Below are 13,763 nucleotides of genomic sequence, written 5' to 3'. Positions count from 1 at the left end.
AGCCAATAGTAGTGGTGACGTGTTTATTGCAGCAAAGAATTCGATAAAATCTAGCAAGGTTAACACAGATTCCGTTTGTGAATTAATCACAGTGAAGCTAAGTATCAAGATCGGTCAAAAATGGCAGTCAGATGCTTTTATAGATCGCCTGGGTAAGGAGTCTAGCAGTAGAGCTCTCCAGACAGATCATGCAGAATATCGTTAGTAATTTTCCTGATCATGCTATTGTAACAGGCGGTGACTTCAACTTTCCAGGTATGGGTTGGAAGTGTTATGCTATCAAAACTGGTGCCAGAGACAGGGATCTGTGAGACATTGCTCTGGATGTCTTGTCCGAAAATTACTTTGAACATATAGTTAGAGAATCAACTCGTAATGGTAACGTATTAAACCCCGTGTCAACAAACAGACCTGACCTTAAATTTCAAATTTATGGTAAGATCTTATGGGAGCGAACAGCTGAGGTCATCGGTCCCTAAGCTTACACACTACTTAATCTAACTTAAACTACCCCGTGCGGAAGACCTGACCTTATCTATTCAGTTAATATAGAGAAAGATACCAGGGACCATAAAGCTGTGATAGCATCTATGAAAACGGGTCTTATAAGGAAAGTTAAGAACGGTGGGAAAATAGTTTTACTTAGCAACAGTGATAGGATATACATTTCAGAGTATCTGAGCACTCAGCATCAAATATTCGGAGATGAGGTCGAAGATGTGGAGACGTCCGTGTCAGCGTCAGACCAACAGATATGGAGGGGCGTGTGGCCAGCACACCACTCTCCCGGCTGTTGCCAGTTTACCTGACCAGAGCCACTACTTCCGAATTGGGTAGCTCCTCAATTGCCCCACTGGGGCTGAGTGCACCCCACTTGCCAACAGTGCTCAACATACCAGACGGTCACCCATCAGAGTATTAGTCAAGCCTGACAGCCCTTAACTTCGTTGATTTGACGGGAGTAGTAGGTTAACGGGGCTCCGACCCCAATTTTGGTATCAAATTTATATAAAAATTAATTAAATTCCTCAATTAATTGCGCCATCACCCACGCCCAGCTCACCCTCACCCCAACCTCCCCCTATGACATCATGTGTTTTCCTCAGTTGACACATGGGTCCCCACCCACTCCTCCTGTCCACCCCTCCCCCTCCCCAACATACCATATTGGCAGGAATTTCAAAGTTTGAAGGGAATTTAGAATGTTGGTTGGAATGTCTTTGTCCCACAGGAATTGGCAAGACATTAAAAATGGCGGTGCCATTCCTGGGACTTGTACCCTGATCCCTCTGGACGGAAATCCCAAGAGCAACCTCAACAAATGGAAATTGCCTAGATGCAGGAGAGAAAGATTAGGCTAGTGTACTTTATTTATTTTGATTGGAAACTGAAGTACCAGTTGATCCCTAATACGTAATTAATCACAATGATCGGTCGAAATTACAAAATTATATGCATAGCGCTAGACGAGGAGTGCCTAAAATCGCAATTCAGCCCAAAAATTGACGATGTCATACAACTGGTGTTATTCTGCTTCGACCATATTTCACAACACCACTCAAAACTAGTTGGAGACATACGCACACTCCACCCTTCACCTACAAGCTGCAAGAAAAGAGACTGTAGTGGAAGATACTATCTTTATTTTTGGCGGGAATTGTGTACAACTGACGAAATGCTGGTGTTGGACAGAGAGGAGTTTAAGAAGTGTATTAACTGTAAGCTTGCAGCTGAGGACTGTATCTATCGCTGTTACATGTCAGAGTTAACTACAGACGACTCACCCTACATTGCTCGACAATCACCCTGCAGCCCAGATAATTGTGGGCAATACACGCAACTACAACTGATGGAAAATGCTTCATTGTTCCAATTACTCATCGAAATCGTCACAAAAAACCACATTCCTCACTGTAGATAGACGCAGAGGCCTGTTCTATCATGTCACTGAAGGTCCACATAGAGATCCTTCTGTTGTCATTGACACTCTGTCTCCAGTCTGCGAAAATCAATCTCAGATAAACAAAAGATAAGAATAAGACGCTTCACGCAATCTGTATATCTTGAAAAGACTGGACCCCCCCATGCATTTGCGCTATTTTCTGTATGTCTATGTCTGTGCGAGCGTCATGGTTGACTGCCATAACCACACCCTGTCATTTCGATGGTGAATCCATCTTCGAACCCTATCCCAGACATACTGCATGGTGGACCATCCTCTAGACACCGTTACGGATATAATGCACGTTGGATCCAACAGTGGGAGACTGGGATGAGTTTATTGAAGCCATCCGAAACACACACATAGATACAGACGTACATAAAATAGAGCAAATGCATTGCAACAGTAGAATATATGGTTGTGTGTGACTGGGCACATTCGAGTACATTGCTATACTTTACCGCCCGAGTAACGTGCTGTTCTATCTTGCACATAAGAATAATACTCACGAAGGACTATCCTCCTCCATCGAACGGGCAACTAGCACACAGAATAGCGGAACTGGGATGATCATGTGCCGTCATCGTAGATCTTTAAGAGTATGAAAGGAGGTGTGAGAGACGCAGAGTATGCCTTGGTCTGTTGTTTCTACTGGTGAATCTAAACAATATTGTTACGATATATTGGTAATACAGCTTGTATCGATGATGTTATGCTCTTTAGCTGGATGAATTTAAATGTGCTTACATCCCCTACAGAAACGCTTTGCGAAGAGTTTTTCGCTATTCGCGGGGCTGGAGCACTGTCGAAAACATGTGGGTGAAATCGAGACTTCGCGATTGATAATATGTTTGCATGGTGTCTATATGTATGTGTTAGGGCTATCAACAGCGGACGGTTGCCGTTCGAATGTATAACTTTCTAACTGTTCGTCCATAAATTACGTCGCTGGGGTTGCGCACTCTGAAGGTATGGGGAGGGGAAATTCTCACGTTCCAGGATTCTAAGTGCAGTCGACACATTTTCAGCTGACGAATAACTTATTACTAGGAAAGAATACCCGAAATCTACAGTTTGTAGACGTCCTAACATGGTTTTCGGTGACGTATCAGAGCTGGAAGGTGTAAACAAAAGTAGCGAAGCTCATCGAGTAAGCAGTAAGAGCATGTACTTACGGGGAAAAATGATTCAGAACAGCAACAAAAAACCACTCTGTACACATGCATATCCCTACACGATAGAGAGGAAGTCAGATGAACGTGTAGAACTGTGCCAGACTTTGATTCTGCATCAAGTGCATCGCTACATGAGTCTGCAGACAACCTCTCTGATGTGTCCTATCAGCACACGGATTCGTTTCCAGACTACGAGTTTACACTGTACACCAATCGTTGAGTCTCATGTAGGTACGAGGCGAGTGTTACTATACTTTTCATGATCTTCCTATACAAAATGCATGCATGTAGATCATCAGGAAGAGTAGAATTCTTAGGATTTTTTAGTGGGCTGGTGCATAGGACACACAAATATCCTCATGTATACTCAAACAGTGCATCGGCATGCCAGCAATATGACTATATACTTACGGAAAAGTATCGAAAAAACATGAAAAAATTACATAAAATCGGTAAAAATCGAGGAAAATCTAGTACAATAACGAAGAATTGATGGTAAATACGTAAAATTGAGGGAAATATGAGGGAATACGTAAGTTCGCGAAAAAAACTTGAAAAATAACTAAATTGACTGGGAATAAATAAACTTAGAGAAAAAGTACCATGAAACGGGGGAATTAAGGTGGGTTGGGGTACCCGAACACTCATGACCGAGAAAAGCTTAAAAATTACGCTCTGGCTGCAGTGAGTTTTAACTCTCGCCCTCCCGTGTAAACTACGAGGGTTTTCGTAACACATACTTCAACACAGGTGGTATTAGTTTTCACAGAGGCGCTTTGTTGAAGCAGACGAAACATATATATCCCTATCCATAACTGCGTTCAGACGCATGCAGACAAATATAGATATTACGGAATTACGGATGGTTGTCACAAGCAATGCTATTCCTTAAGTATTAAGGAGAAGAATCAATGCGTTTATCAGACTTAACCCATTCTCTAGAGTGTTCTGTAGGACAGTGGACCGATAGCACATATATCACCATTAATAATGTGAGGGGGACGGGTTGTACTCGAGAGGAGTCGTGTTAGGACGAAATTGCAATATTATGCTGCACATGAGCAAATCTACCTAACAACAGACCAGGACTTCCTTGTGCAAAGGAATGCTAAAAGAGCCGTGTTGATGCTACTGCTAACAGCAATAAGACTGTTACATCTTCTTTGGCTACTGATCGTGGCGCATACTCCCTCATAAGAAGCTATTGCTTCCTTGTGTGCATTTTCATAACCGCATCCGTCAAAGCCGATGTTAGTACTAATAATAGGGGAATCCAGTCCTTCCCAGAAATACATTTAACAGATTGCATGAGGCACCTTGTTCTTGTCTTTTATCTATCTGTGACTGATTTCCGCAGACTGGAGACAGTATATCAACGCTAACGAAAGGATCTCTTTGTGAACCATCAGCGACAAGATAGCATGGGCCACTATCCCTACCAACGGTGAGGAGAGAGAGGAATGAGGCCTGGAGGTAGGACCACCTCCAAGTTGGTTAGTTCGTCATCAACCATCCAGGATGACACAGATGCAATTTTCTGGGGTCGATTTGTGGGTAGTTGTGTTATTACAGTGATTTTTCCCGACCTCCAGTACACGTGTTGCACTATGATCCGTTGATTACAATGCTGTGACTTTTTTATGACAATTTCGAAGTGTGATGGGAGCAGTGAAGTATTTTCCATCAGTTGTGGTAGCGTTCATTCGCCTCGATTATCTGGGCTGCAGGGTGATTCTGGAGCAATGCAGGGTGAGGCGTCTGTAGCGAACTCTGACTTCAAACAGGGGTAGATACAGTCCTCAGCTGTACGCTTACAGGCAGTGCATTTATTAAACTCTTCTGTCGAACACCAGCACCTCATCAGTTGAATACAATTCCTGCCAAAAGTAAAGATAGTACGTTCCACTACAGCCTTTTTTCCCGCCAGCTGTGTAAATGAAGGGAAGAGTTTGAGTACGTCTACCACTAGATTCGAATGGTATTGTTAATTTTTTTCCCAGCTTGATAAAACCAGTTGTATGACATCATTGTTTTAGCTGTATTACGGCTATAGGCACTCCTTGTGTAGCGCTGTGGATATAGTTGTGTGACTGGAACCAATCATTATGATCAATTACATAATTAGGACCGATCTTTATTTCAGTTCCCCAACCAAAATAAGTAAAGTACTCTACCCTAACCGTCTTCTTCTGCATCTGGGCAGTTTCCGTGTGTTGGGGGGTACACTTGGGTCTTCTGTCCAGAAGGACCCGATTCGACTCCATGAAAGGGCACTGCAATTCTTAATTTCCGCCAATTCGTGCGTGGAGATGGAGTTAGACCTCAGCAGAGCTCTGGGACGAAGAAATTCCCGCCAAAATTCGAAATTCCTGCCAACAGTGGAGGCGGGTGAGGAGGAGGTGTGGAGAGGGGCAGCAAGTGTGTACCTGTGTGCTGACTGAGGAAAGCACATGACGTTATCTGGGAAGTGTGGTTGAGGGTGAGCGTGTGTGGGGGCGTAGTTAATTGATGAATTTAATTAATTTTCATATTAATATGATATCAATTTGATATCAAAATTGAGGTGAGATGCACATTACCATGCCACCGAATGGGAACTGGTGTTACCATCATAGTAGGGCCTTTAGTAAAGAGGTGGTAAGTTATAGGAAAAAACCCTTAGGCTGACTGTCGACCAAACACCAGACATTTTTTTTAGAGTCTGGAACTTACACACTTAGCCACCGAACGCCAACATATTCTCTTTTAAATGCATCTTAATTTATCTTTACTCTTAAGCATAAGACTCCCGCAAGGTAGTGGTTGATTATAAAATTTAACTTTACCTTTCTGTATTAAACTCCCACAAGGTAGCTGTACATTATAAAACAGACACATCTGAGAGTAGTATACCCATAGTGTACTAATCTTGATCCAAATACATATTACGATAATTTAAAAAACTGTGTGTTGGAAAGAGCATATCTGTTAACTCAAAATCCGTTTATGACAGGAGATACCGAAAGCCATGCCATTCGTTTATCCCATGCTCACGGAGGGAAGCGTTCACTTGGTGAACGCTACATGCTCGAGCATTATCGTCTTGAGAGACGAAACTAACGCTGAAATTTTGGTTGTAAGGAAGTACAGCAATTCGGAAAGTTCTCCCCAGATTACACACAGCCGTCAAATTACTCACGATAGGGGTCAGGGGAGTCCAACATCCCTTCATGATTTAGGCCCAAAGCAGAACTGACTACCTCCTCGATCAAGACGTGGATCAGTACCTCATCGCCTCCACACTCTTTTACGTCAATCATATGGATTCAGGCAAAGTCTCCGATCCACATCCATCCCAGATTTTTAAATGTGCTAGGGATTATCATGTAGTTTGTAATGAAGACGTAGGAGCCAAAGTTACCACGTAGAAATTGTTACTTAATGTCTGGGTCGATACATCCCCTTCCAGTTGCCTCTAAAAGGGCAATACACAGCTCTGTTGCATTCTTTTCTGAGTACCTACAATCCATAACATCAGGCAGCAGTCTTAAGCTGGTCATGATGTGAGTGGGTAATAAATATGAAGTAGTTCTTCGACATTTTGTGTCTCATGATGGAGGGTGAATGTTCGAAAGAAGTGTGCATCATTTCGGCGATCAGTGTTCCGTGTTTACAGCCCTTCTTCCAGTAAAGCGACAATGTTGAAGCGATCTAAGCTTTAAAAGTCCCTTCGAGGCATTATCCCGTTCACGACTAGAGACACAGCGCCATTTAACGAAGTGTTTTTCTGCGACCAAAAGAAATGAGTTTCCTATGAAAACTCACACAACGTATGCAAGTCTTCAGGGTGACGCTAAACTGTTATGGAGCAGTTTATATCAGAGTTGAAATTGTAACGTACTTTAGGTAATTGCCGTATCGTATGACTTTCTAAACACTGAGTGCCCATAACTTTATAAGCATCGTTCTACCTAGGTAATGAGCGTATGCGAATGGTAGTAATAAGAAAACAAGGTAAGCATTCTATCCCTAGACAGGGCCGATCTGGCCCGACCGACCACCGCGTCATCCTGTGCCACTGGCGTCATTGGATGCGGTATGGATGTGCATGTGGTCAACAAACCACTCTACCAGTCGTTGACAGGTTTGATGACGTAGATAGCGCAACTAATCAGTCGAGTATCTCGTTAGTTTGCCTCGCGAGGCTGAGTATACCCCGCACCACTTCTCTCGCCAAGGCTAAATGCCTGGGCGTAATGCGAATCGAACCCGGGTGGTCCGCATGGCAGTCAGCGGCGCTCACCACACAGTTACGTAGGTCGACGAAAATAATGAAGTTTTAGTTAGTAAAAGGTGAAGCTGCGACCATGAAATATGGTGATGATGTTAGTAGTTTTCTAAATATTCACCTTTCAATATGACGCATTTTTCTCAACGATCGAAGACTTAGCGGGGACCTAGACTGCAGATGTCTGCATTTTGTCTGTTCAGGAAACGTTCTGCCTAGAAAATCACGTCATGCTCATTCTGAAAATGCTTGTCAAACAATGGCTCATTCATCAGGGGAAAGAGGAAGAGGCCACTCTTTGTTATGCAAGAGAAATACGAAGAGCAGGTTGCAATACTTGATAGCCCAGACAAAGAGCATGTTTGAAACTGCCCTGCGTCGAATGAGCTGTGCATTGTCGTGAAGCAAGAACACCTCTTGGGCAGCTTCCTTCGAAGCTTCGTCTTCACGACCTCCCATAACGTCGTCAGGAGATTTCAAAAGTATGGTCCTGTTACGGCTTACTTATTACGAGCACCACCGCACCATAGCAGTCCCGAGAAACACACAGCATCACCTTGCTTTTCCGGCGGTGGTGAATCCACATATTCCCAAAGTTTTGTCTGGGCGATAGTGACACACCCAGACCTCATCCAACGCCATTAAAAATATCATTTCTATCGTTCTAACACGGCTGCTACATCTCCACTGCTGCCTCAGTCCGGCGGGCATTTTGAATGTATGTGAGCAATTACAGAGCCCAGTGAGCGACGATATTCTTCATGTTCAAAATGCCGTTCAAGTGGCTCAAAACTGATCCGTTACTGATTTTCACTTTTTCCAATATTGCCTCTTTTGTTATACGCTGGTTTTCGGTGATCAGGGCGTCCACTTCTATTCCGATTCGCGGTTCTTCATAGGAGAGATGGTGTGCCATTTCGTTCTTCGTCAATAAAACTTGTTTGATCATAGAAGCATCTACCACAACAGTCCAGTATGTCATATGAAGGTGCATTGTTGCGAATAACTGGGTATAGATTGTTGCAGCGTTGACATAGGTCAAGTGCGGGAAATGAGTACTGCACCTAATCAATCTGTGCCAATTTGTGACAATTTCTTTTGCCTCGTCAGAGGATATATCACTGTGTATCAGCACTGTAGACCTCGACCTACAACCAAACAAAAATTTAATTACGGAACTCGATTTTTTTGGAAGTACTCATTAAATGTTTGTAGCTACACTTCGTGTAGTATGAGGTATCACGTAGTAAGACGTGTATATTTCTATTGTCTATTGTCAAACCACAATTTATGAAAGATGTTTATATTTTATTAACAGGATAAAGTAGGAATAATTAATATTTGTCATGTTGGAAATAATTGTGGTAGCAGGGAATGTCTGCACCAAAGTATTGTTGGCAGGAGAGACCGCACATTGATATAATTTTAAAAAGGGTGGGAGAGACCACGTAGGATACATTTTAAGAAAAGAGCGGGAAAGACTGCGTATTGATACATTTTGTAATGGTACCAGGGATCGTCTGCAGCAGAAAGCATTGTTGACGGGAGAGACCGAACTTAGGGGTTCTTGGGAAGTCAGCAGTAAGCGATATGTGAAGCGAGTCGGTAACAGGTCTGAAGCGAGATGGTGAGAGGAGCAGTGTGCCTGCCAGCCACCAGCTGTGATTTACAAGAGATTATAAACGGATGTACAGAGACATCAGCTAACTATTATCATAAGAGGAACTAATATTATTGAATTATTTTTTTGAGAAACTCAAGACTACTGAAGGTACGTTTGCGCAATGATGGTTGTAAGATTATTGTAAAACGTAAGTCCCATTTGAACGTTTGTAGAATCATTTCATTCAGAATATAATTAATTTTTGCCAGCAATATTGCATTACTGATTATAATCCATCCCAAAAACCATCAACGTAAAACACTGCAAAATTTTATTGTTGTCAAGAAAATGTTTAACTATGAATTACGTAACTTCAGTCAAATTAATTAAAGACTAACGTCAGCTTTGCTATTAAAGAATAACGTCAGCTTTGGTAATAAATACAGCCAGTTATTATGACAGCCCACCAGCAGCTAATAGAGTATAGTAAAACCGAGTAAGTCTATTCATGTCGTAGTTCGATGTAGCAGTCAGGTGGCGATCCAGTAACAAAAAAAAAAGGTAAGGAACAGTTTTGGGTTATTGCAGGTAACGACTGAGGGCCACGACGGCGACACATTCTACATTTCGTCGAAATAATCAGAAAATCACTTTTAATAAGCAGAAATAATCAGAATCGAAATAATCAGAAAATCACTTTTAATAAGCAGCATTTAAATTTGTATGCTAAGATTGAGAAAGTGAATTAATTTCAACCTTCGCAACATCTGTTATTATTAAGCAAATGATATAAATCCTAAAGGCAGGTTTCATAGGTTACTGTAGAATGGAAGGTTGCGTAACAAAAGAGATATAGAGGAGACGGGAAGGTTTCAACGTGTTAATATATGCCACAGTGTAGTTGATTCAAATTACAATTGGTTCCAGGCCATACTGCGGACCGACTAGAGATTATTGTTCATTGCAGCTGTCAGCTAATTTATCCAGTAGGTTAAAGCAGCACGATTTTTCCGTCGGTGTAACGCAGAACTTCACTCTCAGTCGCTGAGACACCTTGTCCAAAACAAACAGTATCCATTTATTTTTTTTCGTCTGGGATAGGACATTGCAAGCACACGTAACGCGGTGGGGAACAAATATATGAGATAAGATTGGGATTGACGATAATGTGATTCTCGCAATCCTCGAGCACTTGAAATTATTCGGATACGTAAGGGAGACGAAACCTGAGCTATACTGCGTGATTGGAATTCGGTAGTAGAAAGAGAAATAGAAGGAAAAATAGTAACAGAATATCATACCAAAGAAAGCAGTTGTTGATAGGTGTGAATATTACCACTGTTCGTGTAGGAAACCTACTAATTATACATTAATGTAGCCAAAATGTATTAGCGGATGAGGCAAGAAAGTGTACTTTTACGGAACAAGTTTCTTTTGCTGACGTGTAATTACGCTTTAGCGACTTCTGCCGGTCCCGGAGAGGAAATGCGTCCTCGCTCTACTGCCAGTACGGAAGTGCAGCTAATTTCTAGGCTCACTTTGTCTTTTGCACGGTAATGGCTGCTTCACTCGCTCAAAAAGACTCATTCTTGATGAGAGCTTTTCCGGTCTTCGGCGCCATTGTTTGAAGTGAGCTTAGACGGTGCGTGACACTGCGTAATATGCAATAACAAGCATACTGTCTTTAACATGCCCTTGTTTCCTTGCTGCCTAGCTGTTGCACACGATGGATTCACGACTGTATTTTTACATCGTGTCGATAAGATGAAAAGAGCTCTTTGCATTCCTCGAATATTGCTTTAAGACCGCACGACTGAGGTTAAGTGCCATTACCACAGTTTTATTAGGACGTCATGAACATTTCTGAAAGAGGAACTGGCTTCTAATTGAGTTTGTCTTCATGGTCTACCAGGGACGTGGTTCCGTGGGTCAGAATGTTTCTCACGTTGCGCATGATGTGGAGCACTGAATTGATTTCTCATGACAGATAGCAAAAGCATGAAGACGTGCTGAATACAAATAGCACTGATTTTTTTTATTCTGCGGGATTGAGCAATTACATGTCCTGCATATTACTGGGTCGACTTTTCCACTTTGCTGACGCAATTGTAACCTGCTGCCGCTAAATGGCCCGAAATCTTCTCCATACATGTCCTGCATATTACTGGGTCGACTTTTCCACTTTGCTGACGCAATTGTAACCTGCTGCCGCTAAATGGCCCGAAATCTTCTCCATAAGAATTGATAAGGGGCACGTGACGAGCAATGAAAAGTTGAGGTCAAACCTGTAAGATCAATGACACAAACGGCAGAGGATCCTTAAGAGAGTACTTTAAGATATGGAACCACTGGTCTGAAATGAATATTTTAAGCTGCACGAGACTGGAATACCGTTCAAATGGTGAACGTTTTAGATTAGATTAGATCAGATTAGAACTTGTTCCATAGATCATTAATACGACACTTCGTAATGATGTGGAACGTGTTAGGTTAATAAAAGGTGTCTATACAAGATATTACATTACACAAAATATTACATGACACTCAATATTTATAATTTTGTGTGGGGTTGGGAAATTACCCACTCACTATATCGAAAAATTCATCTAATGAGTAGAAGGAGTTGCCATTAAGAAATTCTTTTAATTTCCTTTTAAATGCTATATGTCTATCTGTCAGACTTTTGGTGCTATTAGGTAATTGACCAAAGACTTTTGTGGCAGCATAATTTACCCCCTTCTGAGCCAAAGTTAGATTTAACCTTGAGTAGTGAAGATCATCCTTTCTCCTAGAGATGTAGCCATGTACACTGCTATTACTTTTGAATTCGTTCGGACTGTTAGTAACAAATTTCATAAGCGAATATATATATATTGTGAGGCTACACTGAAGATTTCTAGCTCTTTAAATAAGTGTCTGCAGGATGATCTTGGATGAGCTCCAGCAATTATTCTGATTACACGCTTTTGTGCAATGAACACTCTTTTACTCAATGATGAGTTACCCCAGAATATGATGCCATACGAAAGCAGAGAATGAAAATAGGCGTGGTAAGCTAATTTACTCAGATGTATATCGCCAAAATTTGCAATGACCCTAATGGCGTAAGTAGCTGAACTCAAACGTTTCAGCAGATCCTCAGTGTGTTATTTCCAGTTCAACCCCTCATCAATGCATACAGCTAGAAATTTTGAATATTCTACTTTAGCTACAGATTTCTGATCGAAGTCTATATTTATTAATGGTATCATTCCATTTACTGTGTGGAACTGTATATACTGTGTTTTGTCAAAGTTTAATGAGAGCCCATTTGCAGAGAACCACTTAATTATTTTCTGAAAAACATCGTTTACAATTTCACCAGTTAATTCTTGTCTGTTGGGTTTGATAGCTTTGCTTGTACCATCAGCAAAAAGTACCAGCTTTGCGTCTTCGTGAATATAGAATTGCAAGTCATTAATATATATTAAGAACAGCAGAGGACCCTGCGGCACCCCATTCTCGATTGTTCCCCAGTTTGAGAAATCACCAGTTTTTTTTTTTTGTATATTATGAGAACTGTTTATTTCAACTTTCTGCACTCTTCCAGTTAGGTATGATTTAAACCATTTGAGCACTGTCCCATTCATACCACATTACTTGAGCTTATCTAGAAGTATTCCATGATTTACACAATCAAAAGCCTTTGATAGATCACAAAAAATCCCAACGGGTGACTTCTGGTTACTCAGAGCATTTAATATTTCATTAGTGAAAGTATATACACTCCTGGAAATTGAATTAAGAACACCGTGAATTCATTGTCCCAGGAAGGGGAAACTTTATTGACACATTCCTGGGGTCAGATACATCACATGATCACACTGACAGAACCACAGGCACATAGACACAGGCAACAGAGCATGCACAATGTCGGCACTAGTACAGTGTATATCCACCTTTCGCAGCAATGCAGGCTGCTATTCTCCCATGGAGACGATCGTAGAGATGCTGGATGTAGTCCTGTGGAACGGCTTGCCATGCCATTTCCACCTGGCGCCTCAGTTGGACCAGCGTTCGTGCTGGACGTGCAGACCGCGTGAGACGACGCTTCATCCAGTCCCAAACATGCTCAATGGGGGACAGATCCGGAGATCTTGCTGGCCAGGGTAGTTGACTTACACCTTCTAGAGCACGTTGGGTGGCACGGGATACTTGCGGACGTGCATAGTCCTGTTCGAACAGCAAGTTCCGTTGCCGGTCTAGGAATGGTAGAACGATGGGTTTCATGACGGTTTGGATGTACCGTGCACTATTCAGTGTCCCCTCGACGATCACCAGTGGTGTACAGCCAGTGTAGGAGATCGCTCCCCACACCATGATGCCGGGTCTTGGCCCTGTGTGCCTCGGTCGTATGCAGTCCTGATTGTGGCGCTCACCTGCACGGCGCCAAACACGCATACGACCAACATTGGCACCAAGGCAGAAGCGACTCTCATCGCTGAAGACGACACGTCTCCATTCGTCCCTCCATTCACGCCTGTCGCGACACCACTGGAGGCGGGCTGCACGATGTTGGGGCGTGAGCGGAAGACGGCCTAGCGGTGTGCGGGACCGTAGCCCAGCTTCATGGAGACGGTTGCGAATGGTCCTCGCCGATACCCCAGGAGCAACAGTGTCCCGAATTTGCTGGGAAGTGGCGGTGCGGTCCCCTACGGCACTGCATAGGATCCTACGGTCTTGGCGTGCATCCGTGCGTCGCTGCGGTCCGGTCCCAGGTCGACGGGCACGTGCACC

Source organism: Schistocerca serialis, chromosome 3 (genome assembly GCF_023864345.2).
Source record: "Schistocerca serialis cubense isolate TAMUIC-IGC-003099 chromosome 3, iqSchSeri2.2, whole genome shotgun sequence".
Taxonomy (NCBI): domain Eukaryota; kingdom Metazoa; phylum Arthropoda; class Insecta; order Orthoptera; family Acrididae; genus Schistocerca; species Schistocerca serialis.
This window is presented reverse-complemented; position numbering follows the sequence as displayed.